The sequence below is a fragment of the Pan paniscus genome, chromosome 5, assembly GCF_029289425.2.
Source record: "Pan paniscus chromosome 5, NHGRI_mPanPan1-v2.0_pri, whole genome shotgun sequence".
In the NCBI taxonomy this organism is placed as follows: Eukaryota; Metazoa; Chordata; class Mammalia; order Primates; family Hominidae; genus Pan; species Pan paniscus.
The window spans coordinates 25,710,210-25,724,274 of record NC_073254.2 but is presented as its reverse complement, the minus strand read 5'-3'; the positions used below and the strand labels follow the sequence as shown (position 1 = coordinate 25,724,274).

The 14,065-nt window shown below is 41.7% G+C and overlaps 1 long non-coding RNA gene and 1 pseudogene across 2 annotated transcripts in view; both read right to left on the bottom strand.

Moving 5' to 3' along the window:
- The window catches only part of LOC103783134 (uncharacterized), a 42,765-nt gene that overhangs the window by 9,116 nt on the left and 19,584 nt on the right, over positions 1-14,065 (bottom strand). The window lies entirely within an intron of this gene.
- On the bottom strand, positions 8,772-9,679 carry LOC100988190 (large ribosomal subunit protein eL8-like; annotated as a pseudogene).

The following is a 14,065-nucleotide window of genomic DNA, read 5'->3' as shown; positions in this document are numbered from 1 at the left end:
GTGCGGTGGCTCACGCCTGTAATCCCAGCACTTTGGGAGGCCGAGGCAGGTGAATCACCTGAGATCAGGAGTTTGAGACCAGCCTGACCAACATGGAGAAACCCCATCTCTACTAAAAATACAAAGTAAGCCAGGCATGGTGGCACATGCCTGTAATCCCAGCTACTCGGAAGGCTGAGGTGGGAGAATTGCTTGAACCTGGGAGGTGGAGGTTGCAGTGAGCCGAGATTGCACTATTGCACTCCAGCCTGGGCAATAAGAGCGAAACTCCGGCTCAAAAAAAAAAAAAAAAAGGATTGTATAGAATGAATGTTATCAGAGTACATATTGATATTGTTTTATTTGTGACACTTTTATTTATGTGCAAGATCATAACCTAAAATATGTTTCTCACTGTGGGTCACAAACAAAAACTTTGATATCTACTGATCTAGCCCACATTCATCTTCCAATAAGAGAGATGAGGACTGAATCTTCACTCAACAATGGCTTGTCCACTGGATTTTAAGCGCATCCGTAAAAATTCAATCCTCACACTTATCACTTACTTTGAAAGTTTTTATTGCCTTAGAGAAAATTCTGGGTTATATTTCATATAAAATTCTGGGTTATATTTAATACTGTTACTTACCTTTTTAATTCATTGCCTTGAAATGTCCTATTTTGTTATCACCTGAAACTATATAGTTTAAACTATAAGTGATTTATGGGTGAATACTTCCAAAAGGTAGAAAGTTTTTCAAGCAAAACAACTGCAACAGAATTAAAAAGGATTACCAGAAATCATCCAGTCCCTTGCTATTCAAAGCGTGGGCCACAGACTGCCAGAATTGGCACCACCTGAAGCAGAAACTCAGGTTGCACTCCACGCCTACTCAGTCAGAATCCGTGTTTTCACAAGATCACCAGCTCATACTTATGCACTGACCTCAGCTTTGTCCTCCTTACAAGTTAGGACTTTTGGTGTCAGCAGGGGGAATAATGTTCATCAAGTTAGATTTCATAGAACTTCCCTCAAACTAGAAAATGGCAAAAGAGAATAGTGAGTACACATTATATCTTGTCTTACATTTTGAGAGATATTCATATGTGTGTATCTATCTCTCTATATGTAGATATACACATATGTATACACACACACCAACTAGTTTATCTGTTCATGCCTATTTCATATCTGTTTTTGTAGTCCTTAGTGTAAATGTGTGAGAAAAACAGAAGTTGTCTGAAGCAAGCCTTCAGCTTTAGATCAACATGCGTATTAGTTCATTTTCTTTTTCTTTTTTTTTTGAGTCTCGCTCTGTCACCCAGGCTGGAGGGCAGTGGCGTGATCTCGGCTCACTGCAAGCTCCGCCTCCCGGGTTCACGCCATTCTCCCGCCTCAGCCTCCCAAGTAGCTGGGACTACAGGCGCCCGCCACCACGCCCGGCTAATTTTGTTTTTGTATTTTAAGTAGCGATGGGGTTTCACCCTGTTAGCCAGGATGGTCTCAGCTAGTCTCAGTCTCCTGACCTCGTGATCCGCCCGCCTCGGCCTCCCAAAGTGCTGGGATTACAGGCGTGAGCCACCGCGCCCAGCCTATTAGTTCGTTTTCATGCAGCTTATAAAGACATACCTGAGACTGGGCAATTTACAAAAGAAAGAGGTTTAATGGACTCACAGTTCCACACGGCTGAGGAGGCCTCACAATCATGGTGGAAGGTGAAAGATGCATCTCACATGGTGGCAGACAAGGAAGAGGGCTTGTGCAGGAAAACTCCCCTTTATAAAACCATCAGATCCTGGCTAGGCATGGTGGCTCATGCCTGTAATCCCAGCACTTTGGGAGGCTGAGGTGGGAGGATCATTCGAGGTCAGGAGTTCGACACCGGCCTGGCTAACATGGTGGCTCATGCCTGTAATCCCAGCACTTTGGGAGGCTGAGGTGGGAGGATCATTCGAGGTCAGGAGTTCGACACTGGCCTGGCTAACATGGTGAAACCCTATTTCTACTAAAAATACAAAAAATTAGCCAGGCACGGTGGCATGTGTCTGTAATCACAGCTACTCAGGAATCTGAAGCAGGAGAATTGCTTCAACCCGGGAGGTGGAGGTTGCAGTGAGCCGAGGTTGCGCCACTGCACTCCAGTTGGGGAACAAGAGCCAAGCTTCATCTCAAAAAAAAAGAAAAAAACAACAACCATCAGCTCTTGTGAGCCTTATTCACTATCACGAGAATAGCAAGGGAAAGACCCACCCCCGTGATTCAATTACCTCCCACCAGGTCCTTCCCACAACACGTGGAAATTGCAGGAGCTACAATTCAAGATGAGATTTGGGTGGGAACACAGCCAAACCATGTCAGCATGGTTATTTATATGGTCATCCTCTGGTCACCTCACTTACTACTCACACTTTTCACCTATTTGCCTACCCACTCCAACTCACCTCCCTATTCCTTCCCACCTCCCTTCCCTTTCTCTGTCTACTTTCTAGTGTGTTCTCTCTCAACCCAAGCAAAGCATTAACTTCTTGCCCATTCTGTTCTTAGAAGTGTGCCTCTACATGTATTTGCTTGTATGAATGTATCCTTATTAATTTGGAACTATGAGAGATCTAATGAAATTTATAGTGTAATGAAATGTAATGATGAATTCACTTCAAAGTGCACTACTGAGTTCAAAGCAATGATCTAGGAAATACCAGGGGTCGGGGGAGGCCGGAGGGAGGAAAGAAGACATTATCCCTTTTATATTTTTTACAATCTCATGGTGCAGAGAAGTATGAGATGTCTTATGTAGAAATGCAGATGCTATGTTATGGAAGTGTAGAAGAAGTAGAAGCAGAATTCATGTTGAGTGGGGATGAAAAAAGAGAAAGCTTCCCAAAGGATGTGGTCTTGCATTGGTATTTTAAGAGTAAATGACATTTCCAGCTGGGTACAGTGTCTCACACCTGTAATCCCAGCACTTTGGGAGGCCGAGGATAGTGGATCACTTGAGGTCAGGAGTTCAAGACCAGCCTGGCCAACATGGTGAAACCCTGTCTCTAATAAAAATACAAAAATCAGCCGGGCATGGTGGCGGGTGCCTGTAATCCCAGCTACTCGGGAGGCTGAGGCAGGAGAATCACTTGAGCCTGGGAGGTGGAGGTCGAAGTGAAATGAGACCATGCCACTGCACTCCAGTCTGGGCAATGGAGTGAGACTCTGTATCAAAAAAATAATAATAATAAATAAATAAATGGCATTTCCATAGATGGAGAAAGGAGAAGTGAGAAAAAGAAAAGGCATTTCAAGTGAGCATGGTACACGTTCTCAGGAAACAATCAGTATCACAGAGCACGTGAGGATGAAATTGAAAAAACAGACAGAGCCCACTTAGAGAAACTTACATGTCATGCTTGGGCACTAGGTTCAATTGTAGAATAAAGGGAACCCAGTCTTATTATATCCAACCAGTTATTTCTTCTCCCAAACACAGCAAGAGCAATTTTGTTTTGAAATGCAGAGCTGAGAATGTACTGCCTATCCCATCTACCCTGCCTTCCATCGGCCTCTTTTTACCAGCTCCCACTTTCTAAAGTAAAATAGCAACACTCTCCCTGATCTCCTTACTATGGAATCTTCCTTGTCTTTCATTTATCCTTTCTGGATGCAGAGTGGTGCACCTGCTGCTTTCTGTGTGTGCAATACTCCTCCTCCACCAGCCTACCCCTCTCTTCAGCTGGTTAGCACCGTCCACCAAGTTCAGGTCATCTCAGCCCAAATATTGCTTTCTAACTTAGCTGGCTAAATTAGGTTAACATATTCATATAATTAAGATATTCACATAGAGTACCCTTTCAAAACACATATCACAGTTCATATTTTTTTTTATTTTTATTTTTTGTGACAGGGTCTCCCTCTGTTGCCCAAGCTGGAGTGCAGTGACGCAATCTCAGCTCACTGCAACCTCCGCCTCCTAGGTTCAAGCAATTCTTGTCCCTCAGCCTCCGGAGTAGCCGGAATTACAGGCACATGCCATCACAGTCAGCTAATTTTTGTATTTTTAGAAGAGACGGGTTTCACCATGTTGGTCAGGTTGGTCTCAAACTCCTGACCTCAAGTGATCCACACCTGCCTCCCAGCCTCCCAAAGTGCTGGGATTATAGGGTGTGAGCCACAGTGCCCGGCCTACAGTTCATAATTAAATACTTACTAACCTCTTCATTTGGTGAAAGTCTGTTCTCCAATAAGACCATAAACTCCCTAAAGACAGAGATATTTTATGGTTTGGATGTCTCCTCCAAAATTCACATTGAAATTTAATTGCCACCGTAACAGTATTAAGAGGTGGGACCTTTAAGAAGTGATAGAGGCTCTGCCCTCATAAATAGATTAATGCCATTCCCTTGGGAGTGGGTTAGGAGTGAGTTCCAGATAAAATGAGTTCGACCACCTTTCCTCTGCTCTCTCATGGTCTCTTGCCCTTCCAGCTTCCACTGTGGGTGACACAGCAAGAAAGCGCTTATCAGACGATCAGCCCCTTGACCTTAAACTCCCTAGCCTCCAGAGCCATAAAAAATACATTTCTTTTCCTTATCAATGACCCAAACTGTGGTATTCAGTTATAGGAGCATAAAACAGACTAAGATAGGAGATAATGTGTTTAGCTTAAAATGGGATTCCCACCACTTAACACTTTGTCTGTCACATGGTTTGCTGAATGAATGAGTAGGAATGACATAATTTGGACTGAGATTTGGCAGATGAATCAGAAGAGACTGGAGGCTGTAAGTGTGCTTGCTCACAAGAATATATGGTGGGGAGGCTGTGTTGAAGAAAGGCGTAGTATTACAAATTTCTTATTTCTTTTTTTTTTTTTTTTTTTTTTTAGAGATGGAGTCTCACTCTGTCGCCCTCAGGCTGGAGTGCAGTGGCAAGATCTTGGCTCACTGCAAGCTCCGCTTCCCAAGTTCACGCCATTCTCCTGCCTCAGCCTCCCGAGTAGCTGGGATTACAGGTGCCTGCCACCATGCCCGCCTAATTTTTGTATTTTTAGTACAGAAAGGGTTTCACTGTGTTAGCCAGGGTGGTCTCGATCTCCTGACCTCGTGATCTGCCTGCCTTGGCCTCCCAAAGTGCTGGGATTACAGGCGTGAGCCACCACGCCTGGCCTAGAAATTTCTCATTTTCATTAAGCCCATTTCTACTTTTTCCATGTGTAAATTATACACACATTAATGACTATATGTGCATGTATATGTCTTTCTAGGGGATCTGCAGGACACAAATACCACTGGTGCATGGATAGTTTGTCAGAAGGCCATTTGCTTAAAGGAGCGGCTTCTTTTAGTACAGATTTTAAATAACATTCTCCAAATCCTATATTTAAGACACAAGTCAGAATGATCACATTGGCATAAATCACCTGCATTTATCAGAAGTGTATATAGTTTCTCCAGCAGAGGGTGCTAAAATATAAATTTGACACAGTGAAGCTCAGCATAAATTTATTCAATAGATTTGTCAGCTCAGTCTTTATTGTCAGGTTCTTGTAGCAAATCTAACCAAAAAGGGCCAGTCTTGTAGATTATGAGCATGGGAAGTCTTAGAACCAAAGTTTTACAAATGTGAAATTTTTAGTATTAAATCTTAAATACGAGGGCAATTTCCTCCAAGTTAGCTTGCTATAATACTTTGTAAAACTTTTAATTAATGTTTTTTGGGGAAAGAACTTGTTACAAGGGGCTATATTATGTGTTATATACATAATATTTATATATTATGATTATAATGTAAGTCATCAAAGGACTGGAAAATAAGCCTTTTTAGAAAGATGGGCAAAATTATCATTAGTCCCTCCAATTTGTAGAGGGTGTTTTATCACACTCATCAAGACAAAGTCCTTTCTCAAGTTATGGAGGCTCATTTTAATCCTCAGAAGCCTTTTTAAAAACCCTATATTTCAGTCAAATGAGGCTAGGTAATGCTGCAGTAACATTCCACCTCAAAGTTTCAGTCACTTAAAACATCCAGGGTTGATTTCCACCTCGTGCTGCATATCTATCACAGAGTTGGCTGGGGGATCTACCAGGTGAATCAGACCGAAGGAGCAGCCGTCACCCCAAAAGTCACCAGTTACTGTGGCAAAGGGACAGCAAAGCAGAGGCAATCATACGTTGGCTCCCAAAGTTTGTCTGGAGGTGGCATCCACTTCCTTCACTCACACTGTCTTAACTATACAGCAAATCACATGCCCACATCTAACTTCTAGAGTTCAGGAAATATACTACTATTGTGAATTTGGAGGAAAACCAGAAATATTTAATGGACAGCACTAAGAACTATTACATGTTATAAATGTGATAAGAAGAAAATAAAACATGTAAGTGTAAACATTAAAAAAATCTCATTGGAAATAATATAGCAACATTGATGTATACGTTATCCTTATATCTTCAAAGTGAGGGCCTGTAGGCTTATTATTAACTCAACTTTCATCCTTAGTGACAAGAGTTGCTAGCATGGATAATGAAAATACTTTGCTTTTGAATTCATTACTACATACTGTTTGGAGGGGAGGAGTGGGTAGTCGATTTACTCCTCTACTTAGGTTTGTCTTTGATTAATGTTAAACCTACTTGACTTTCCTGAGAACATAACTGCAAGATGTGCGAGGAGGCAGGTGGGAGACACTAGGCTTGGGAAAAGGTCAGGCAGCCTGAGCTTCTGCTGCTGACAGGTGACAAAACAGAAATGAAAACCTTGCTGCTTAGCACACCCTTTTTGCTTAGCCTCGTAAAGCCAGAGAAGCAGGTTTCTCTAATAAAGATGTAAAATGAAGTAAGTAGTCCCTCCAAGTACTAGAAAGGAGAGCCTTGTTTCTTAGCACACCCAAAAGGAATCTCAGATGGATCTGCCACTAAGCACAGAGTTTGGTCACCTTGTGCAGTGATAGCTGCTCACTGCTCACCAAGAACAATGCAGGGTTGCACTCAGGTTGTAATCAGAGAGGCACAAAACAGGTTATCTTGGGAACCGAGGCTTTCCTGCCAAGGTAGACCTGGCAAGCTGCCTGACCTAAACAGATAATGGCAGTTAATACAGGTGGACAGCATGACCTTAACATCAGCACTCCAACCTGGATCCTGCCTGGAAAGGCAGTGAAGGCAGGGTCAGAGTTTAGTTCCTATCTGTCTGTGTCGCAAGTTGCTGAGCTGGGGAGAAAGCTTTAATGAATGCTTTGTGCATTTCCACGTAGTCAATTGGGAGAAAGAGAAGCCCCAAAGGAACTTCATTAGAATGTGGTATCACACTTTAATACTCATCATCTTCAATCCTCATCCACCTACACTTTGCTAATATCCTTCTCATCATTCAAGGGCCTTGCAGCTCCCACATTCTCCAAAATGCCTTCCCTAGACCCCCAAATTAGAATGACCTTTCTGCCTCCATCACTTTCTGTCTACAGCTCTACTACAGACTCCCGACAGCTCACTTTTTATTCAATCTGCTTTTGTATCTGTCTGTCTCCCGCCACCAACCTTTGTTTGGCCTGTGAGCATCTGGAAGGCAGAGATCAAACATCATTTATCTATGGATTTTGCTCAGCTCCTACCCAGTTCCATGTACACAGAAAGTTTGTTGATTTAGATTGACCACATGGCCATTTTATGACAGCATTCAATTTTTTTTTTGTTAACCTAGGAAAAATTTCAAACACCCATGAAAGTACTGAGAATAACATAGCACTCACTCAGCATGGCATTAACTTCTAATACGTTTACTCAGGCAGCGGAGCCTAGAGGTTGAGAACATGAACTCCGGAGTCAGAATGACGTGGTTCAGCTCTGTTTCTTATTACTTCACTTCTGGAAGTCTCAAATGGGAGAGTTTTTCTATCTGTAAAATGGGGCTGAGGGTTATTACACAGATTAACTGAGATAATATATGCAAAGCACTATGAGTGCCTGGTTCATAAAAAGGCCTCAAAAGGCAGCTACTATTAGTATCACATGTATTACCATAAACTCTTGAGACTGAGCTTACGGTCCATACAAAAAGGGACCATATATTCAAGCACGGTAATCACAAAAGTTGAAAATTATACGGATTAAAAACTATCTGATGAGAAAAAAAGAAGCTAAAGATCAAAAGAAAATTAAGAGACATATCAATCAATTACAATTATAGGCCCTTATATAGATCCTGTTTCAAATTAAGTAAACACTGACTTTATTTGATGTTATTGGGAATTACTGTTAACTTTTAAAGGTGTAATAATGGTATTGTGGTTATGGCTTTTAAAAGCAAGGGTCCTTACTTTTGAAAGATACAGCACATCCTGATATGTTTACAGATAAAAATATGGCATATGGGATTTGCTTTGGAATAACATAGGAAATACAGTATTTCCTATTTTTAAATAATACAGGAAATAACTGGGGGGTTTAGATAAATCTAAGTTAGTTGTTGAGTTGGTGTCTTAGTTCAGGCTGCTATAATAAAATACCACAAATTGAGTGGGTTACAAACAACACAAATTTACTTCTCATAGTCCTGGAGACTGGGAAGTCCAAGATCAAGCATCTTCAGATTCTGTGTCTGGTGAGAGCCCATTTCCAAGTTCACAGATGGCACCTTTTAGCTGAGTTCTCACATGGCAAAAGGAGTGAGCTTAGCTCTGTCGGGTCTCTTTATAAGGACACGAATCCCAATCATGAGGGCAGAGCCCTTATTATCTAATCACCTCCCAAAAGCTCCATCCTCCATGGCAGTTAGAATTTCAGCACGTGAATTGTGGGGGAATACCTTTCTTTTTTTTTCTTTTTTCTTTTTTTTTTTTTGAAGGAAAATTTGTGTTATTTTAATTATCTTTATGTACAGAAAACTCAACAGTGTACATTTAACCCAGTTTAGTGGCAAGTTCTTTAGCTTTTGCCTTTTCGAGCTTGGCGATACGAGCCACAGACTTAGGACCCAGGACATTGCCACCCCAGTGACGGCGGATCTCATCGTATCTGTCATTGTAATTGGTCCTGATAGCTTCCACCAGCTTAGCCAAAGCGCCTTTGTCTTCCGAGTTCACCTGTGTGAAGGCGACAGTGGTGCAGGTCTTCCTGTGGACTAGACGTCCCAGTCTTGCCTTCCCCTTGATAATGCAGTAAGGGACCCCCATTTTACGACACAGGGCAGGCAAGAAGACAACCAGCTCGATGGGATCCACGTCGTGTGCAATCACCACCAGCTGAGCTTTCTTGTTCTCCACCAAGGTGGTGACGGTGTTAACTCCTGCTCGAAGGACAGGTGGTCTCTTCGTCGGGACGTCCCCTTTGCCAGCAGCTTTCTTCTCGGCCCGGGCCAACAGTCTCTGCTTCTTCTCTTGCTTTGTCTCTGGTCTGTACTTGTGGGCCAGCTTAAGCAGCTGAGTAGCTGTTTGGCGGTCCAGGGCCTGGGTGAACTGGTTAATCGCAGGAGGCACTTTCAGCCGCTTATAGAGGATGGCTCTCTGCCGCTGCAACCTGATATAGCGGGGCCATTTCACAAAGCGGGTGAGGTCTCTTTTGGGCTGGATGTCCTGTCCAATGCCAAAATTCTTAGGCCTTTTCTCAAACAGGGGATTCACCACTTTCTTAGCCTCCTGCTTTTCACGACAGCTGGGGCCGGAGCCACCTTCTTTCCCTTGGCCTTCTTTCCTTTCGGCATCTTGGGCGGCGGGAGGAGAGCGGGAATACCTTTCTGAATATATTGTTGTGGGTCCGTTTGCCTATGGGAAGCAGTCTCTGAAATGGAGAACATTTACTGGGGAGTGCTCTTGGGATCAATGTCTGTGAGGGAGTGAGGAAGCAGGACTGGCCAGTGGGGGCGGGACTCATTCCGTCCTATGGGGTGCTCCAGAAGTGGCATAGGGAGCTGGGCCTTTCTACCCTCACATGACCAGTCACCAGATAAGAGCATAACCAGGACAAAAGAGGTGGTGTAACTTCCATCAAGGCAGCAAGACTCTCCTTTGGCCTAGGACAAGCCCAGAAACACACTTAGCTATCTGAAGTCAAGACTGCAGCAACTGGCAAAATAAGTAGCTGAATAATGATGAATATTAGTAGCAAAAGACTTTACTTATTCAAACTGAAGTACAATAATTACATTTTAAATATCCTTAATAAAGATTGCCTGATAGCAGATATTTTATTTTTGTATGTATTTCAGGAAGTCATCTTTCTTTCCATTACTCTATCTCAGTTACTAGCTTGAGGGAAAACATCATTCTATAAAACAAGTGCAAGTGACTGAGCCACGGATGCACATGCTTCCTTAGGTTGATAAATAGCTTTCTCTTGAAACCTTTGAGAAAAAGCTAGAGGAAGTAAATAAAAACATTGAAAATTCCTGGATAGCCACCTTAATGAACACATTATCTCAGCCAGTTTTGTTTTCTCCTAAGGCTGACTGGCAGGCTTCTGATTCTATCGCACAAGGAGTCTCTTCTTGCTAATCCCAGAAACAATGCCGGGGCCATCTGTGTGCATCACCAGCTACAGGCTTGCAGCCAAAGAGGAGTGATTTAGTTCCCACTGAGGATGAAGCAGCATTTACTCTCTTTTGCCACAATATACAATACAGTTTGAAATTTGAATGAAGAACAAATATTAAAAGAAAAAGGAAGGAGGAAAGATTTTGTTTTCACTGAATAAAAATGCTACTAGATCCTGAATATCTGAAGTCTTGGTGAGATTACCTGAACAGAAGTTGTAAGCTGTATTTCATGAAACTCTGCTAGTTGAATGTACATAGAAAAATTATTATTGCTAGTCCATACCATCAGCTAGTGGAGACTTATGAATCTCTTTTTTTTTTTTTTTTTTTTTCTGAGACAGAATCTCACTCTATTGCCCAGGCTGGAGTGCAACAGTGCAATCTCGGCTCACTGAAACCTCCATCTCTCAGGTTCAAGCAATTCTCCCGCCTAGCCTCCCAAGTAACTGGGATTATAGGCATAGGCCACCATGCCCAGCTAATTTTTGTATTTTTAGTAGAGGGGTTTCACCATGTTGGCCAGGTTGGTCTTGAACTCCTGACCTCAGGTAATCCACCCACCTCGGCCTCCCAAAGTGCTGGGATTACAGGCATGAGCCATCACGCCCAGCCCCCACTCCTTTTTTTTTTTTTTTTTTTTTTGCCAGGGTCTCTGCGCTATTGCCCAGGCTAGAGTGCAATGGTGTAGTCTTGGCTCACTACAACCTCTTCCTCCTGGGTTTAAGCAATTCTCCTGCCTCAGCCTCCCAAGTAGCTGGGATTATAGGCACGCACCACCATACCTGGCTAATTTTTGTATGTTTAGTAGAGATGGTGTTTCACTATGTTGGCCAGGTTGGTCTCAAACTCCTGACCTCAAGTGATCGGCCCGCCTTGGCCTCCCAAAGCGCTGGGATTATAGGCGTGGGCCACCGCGCCTGGCCAGAGACCTAAGAATCTTGATTTACCAGTGAGTACAAGAGCTAGCCCCACGTCATTCCAAGTTTTTCACTCTTACCCAAAGGCATATCGAAAGATGGGGGAGCAGTTCAACCTGGGTGCAGGCCAAGGGGGTTCCTTGTTCATAAACAATATTTTTTAACTGCACTAAACATTTGTCTGGCTTTTCTTGCCACTATGTCAATAGGATCAGGAATCTGGGCAGCGATCAGCTGAGTGGTTCTTCTGCTTTGTGTGATATCAGCTAAGGTCGTTCCTGCAACTGAATTTAGTGGGTAGCTGGACTGGGATGGAAGGTCCAAGAAGGTTTCCCTCACATCTCTCATCTGGTGTTCCTTCATGTAGCGTTTCTCTCTTCATAGTGTATCTTACAACTCAGTAACTATGCTTGAGCTTCTTTACATTAAGGTGGCTGGCCTCCTCAAGAAAAAGCAAAAGCTGCCAGGACTCTTAAAGGCTAGAATCAGAACTTAACTTGCATGTAGTTACTTCTACCACAATCAATGGTCACAGCAAGTCACAAGATCAGCCCAAGTTTAAGGGGAATGAAAGTAGATTTTACCTCTTGATGTGCTTGCAGGGAGAAAGGGAATTAATGGCATTCATCTCTAGAGACTTATTTATCTCAAGTAAAATATTTGAAATCTCATGTAAACATGAGACAAACAAAAACTGAGAGAATTCATTACCTGAGACCTGTACTACAAAAAATAGTCAAGGAAATTCTACAGAGGAATATGATGCTAGGCAGAGAGTTGCATCTATGCAAAGAAATGCAGATCTCTAGAAATGGCTAAGCTGAAAGTAAAATCTTTAAAAAAATTGTTTTAAGTTGTTCTAAAGATAACTTATTATCTGAAGCAAAAATAAGAGTAATGAATTATATAGTATTATGGCACATAAAAAGTAAAATGCATACCAACAATAGCACAAAAGGTAGAACTAGAGAATTGGGAATATACTGTGGTAAATTTCTTATGCCATATGAGAAGCCATATAACACTATTTGAAGGTAGACTGAGATTAAAGATGAAGGCAACTTAAGTATATAGAAGACCAAATATCACAAACAAGCGTGACTTAGCTGACACTGGGTGAAACCAACATTCCACCCAACAACAGCAGAATACACATTCTTTTCAAGCACACACAGAACATTGTTCTGTTGTTTTCTGATAATGTCTTTGTCTGATTTCGGTATTGAGATAAAGCTGGCCTCAGTAATGAGTTGGATAGTCCTCCCTCCTCTTCTATTTTCTGGAGGAGTTTATGTAGAATTCATGTTATTTCTTCTTTAAAAAAATTTAGCAGTACATATATTTGAAATCATATGAGCCAGAAGTTTCTTTCTTAGAAAAATGTAAAATATGAATTCAACTTCTTTAATAGACATAGAACCATTCAAGTCATTTATTTCTTTTTGAGTGAGCTTTGGTAATTTGTGTCTTTCAAATAGTTTGTCCATTTTATTGTCAAATTTCTTGGCATAAATTTGTTTATCCTATTCCCTTATTGTCCTTTAAGTGTCTGTAGCATCTCAAGTAATGTCTTTTCTTTCATTTTTAATACAGACACACTATATTTTATTGCACAAAGAGATATCTGGGAAACCCCCAAATCTTTAGAAATGAAAAGACACACTTCTAAATAACACATGGGTCAAAGAGGAAATCAGAGAAAATAGAAAATATCTTGAATTAAATAAAAATTAAATAAAAACATGTCAAAATGTGTGAAATGTAGCTAAAATAATGCTTAGAGGAAAATTTAATCAATGAAATTTACCAAATCCACAAACTAAATAAGAAAAAAAGTGTATGATTACCTTACTAGTCCACAGTAAAGGCATTTGACCACATTTAACATCCATATATAACAATAAAAAAAATTATCGGCAAACTAGAAAAAGAAGAGAATTTTTTTTTTTTTTTTTTCCCGAGATGGAGTTTCGCTCTTTTTACCCAGGCTGGGGTGCAATGGTGTGATCTCAGCTCACTGCAACCTCTGCCGCCTGGGTTCAAAACGATTCTCCTGCCTCAGCCTCCCAAGTAGCTGACATTACAGGTGCCCACCACCACAACCAGCTAATTTTTTTGTATTTTTAGTAGAGATGAGGTTTCATCATGTTGGCCAGGCTGGCCTCAAACTCCTGACCTCCGGTGATCCACCCACCTCAGGCTCCCAAAGTGCTGGGATTACAGGTGTGAGCCACCATGCCCAGCCAAAGAAGGGAACTTCTTTGACCCGCTAAAGGACGTCTACAAAACAAACACAACCCTACAACCATCATCATAATGACTGGTGAAAGGCAAAGCTTTCTGCCTAAGATGAGGAACAACCACTGGATGTCTGCTCTCACTATTCCTATTCAACATCGTATTGGAGGCCCAAGTCAGCTGAATGAGTTAGGAAAAGGAAAAAAAGGCATACATATGGGAAAGGAAAAACAACCGTCTCTATTCACAGATGACCTGATTGTTTATGTAGAAAATCTCCAAGTATCTACCAAAAAGCTTCTGGAACGAATAAGTAAGTTTAGCGATATCACAAGGTAGAATGTCAATATATAAAAATTCATTGTAATTCTATATACTAGCAACAACCACACATTGAAATTTTAAAAATATCATT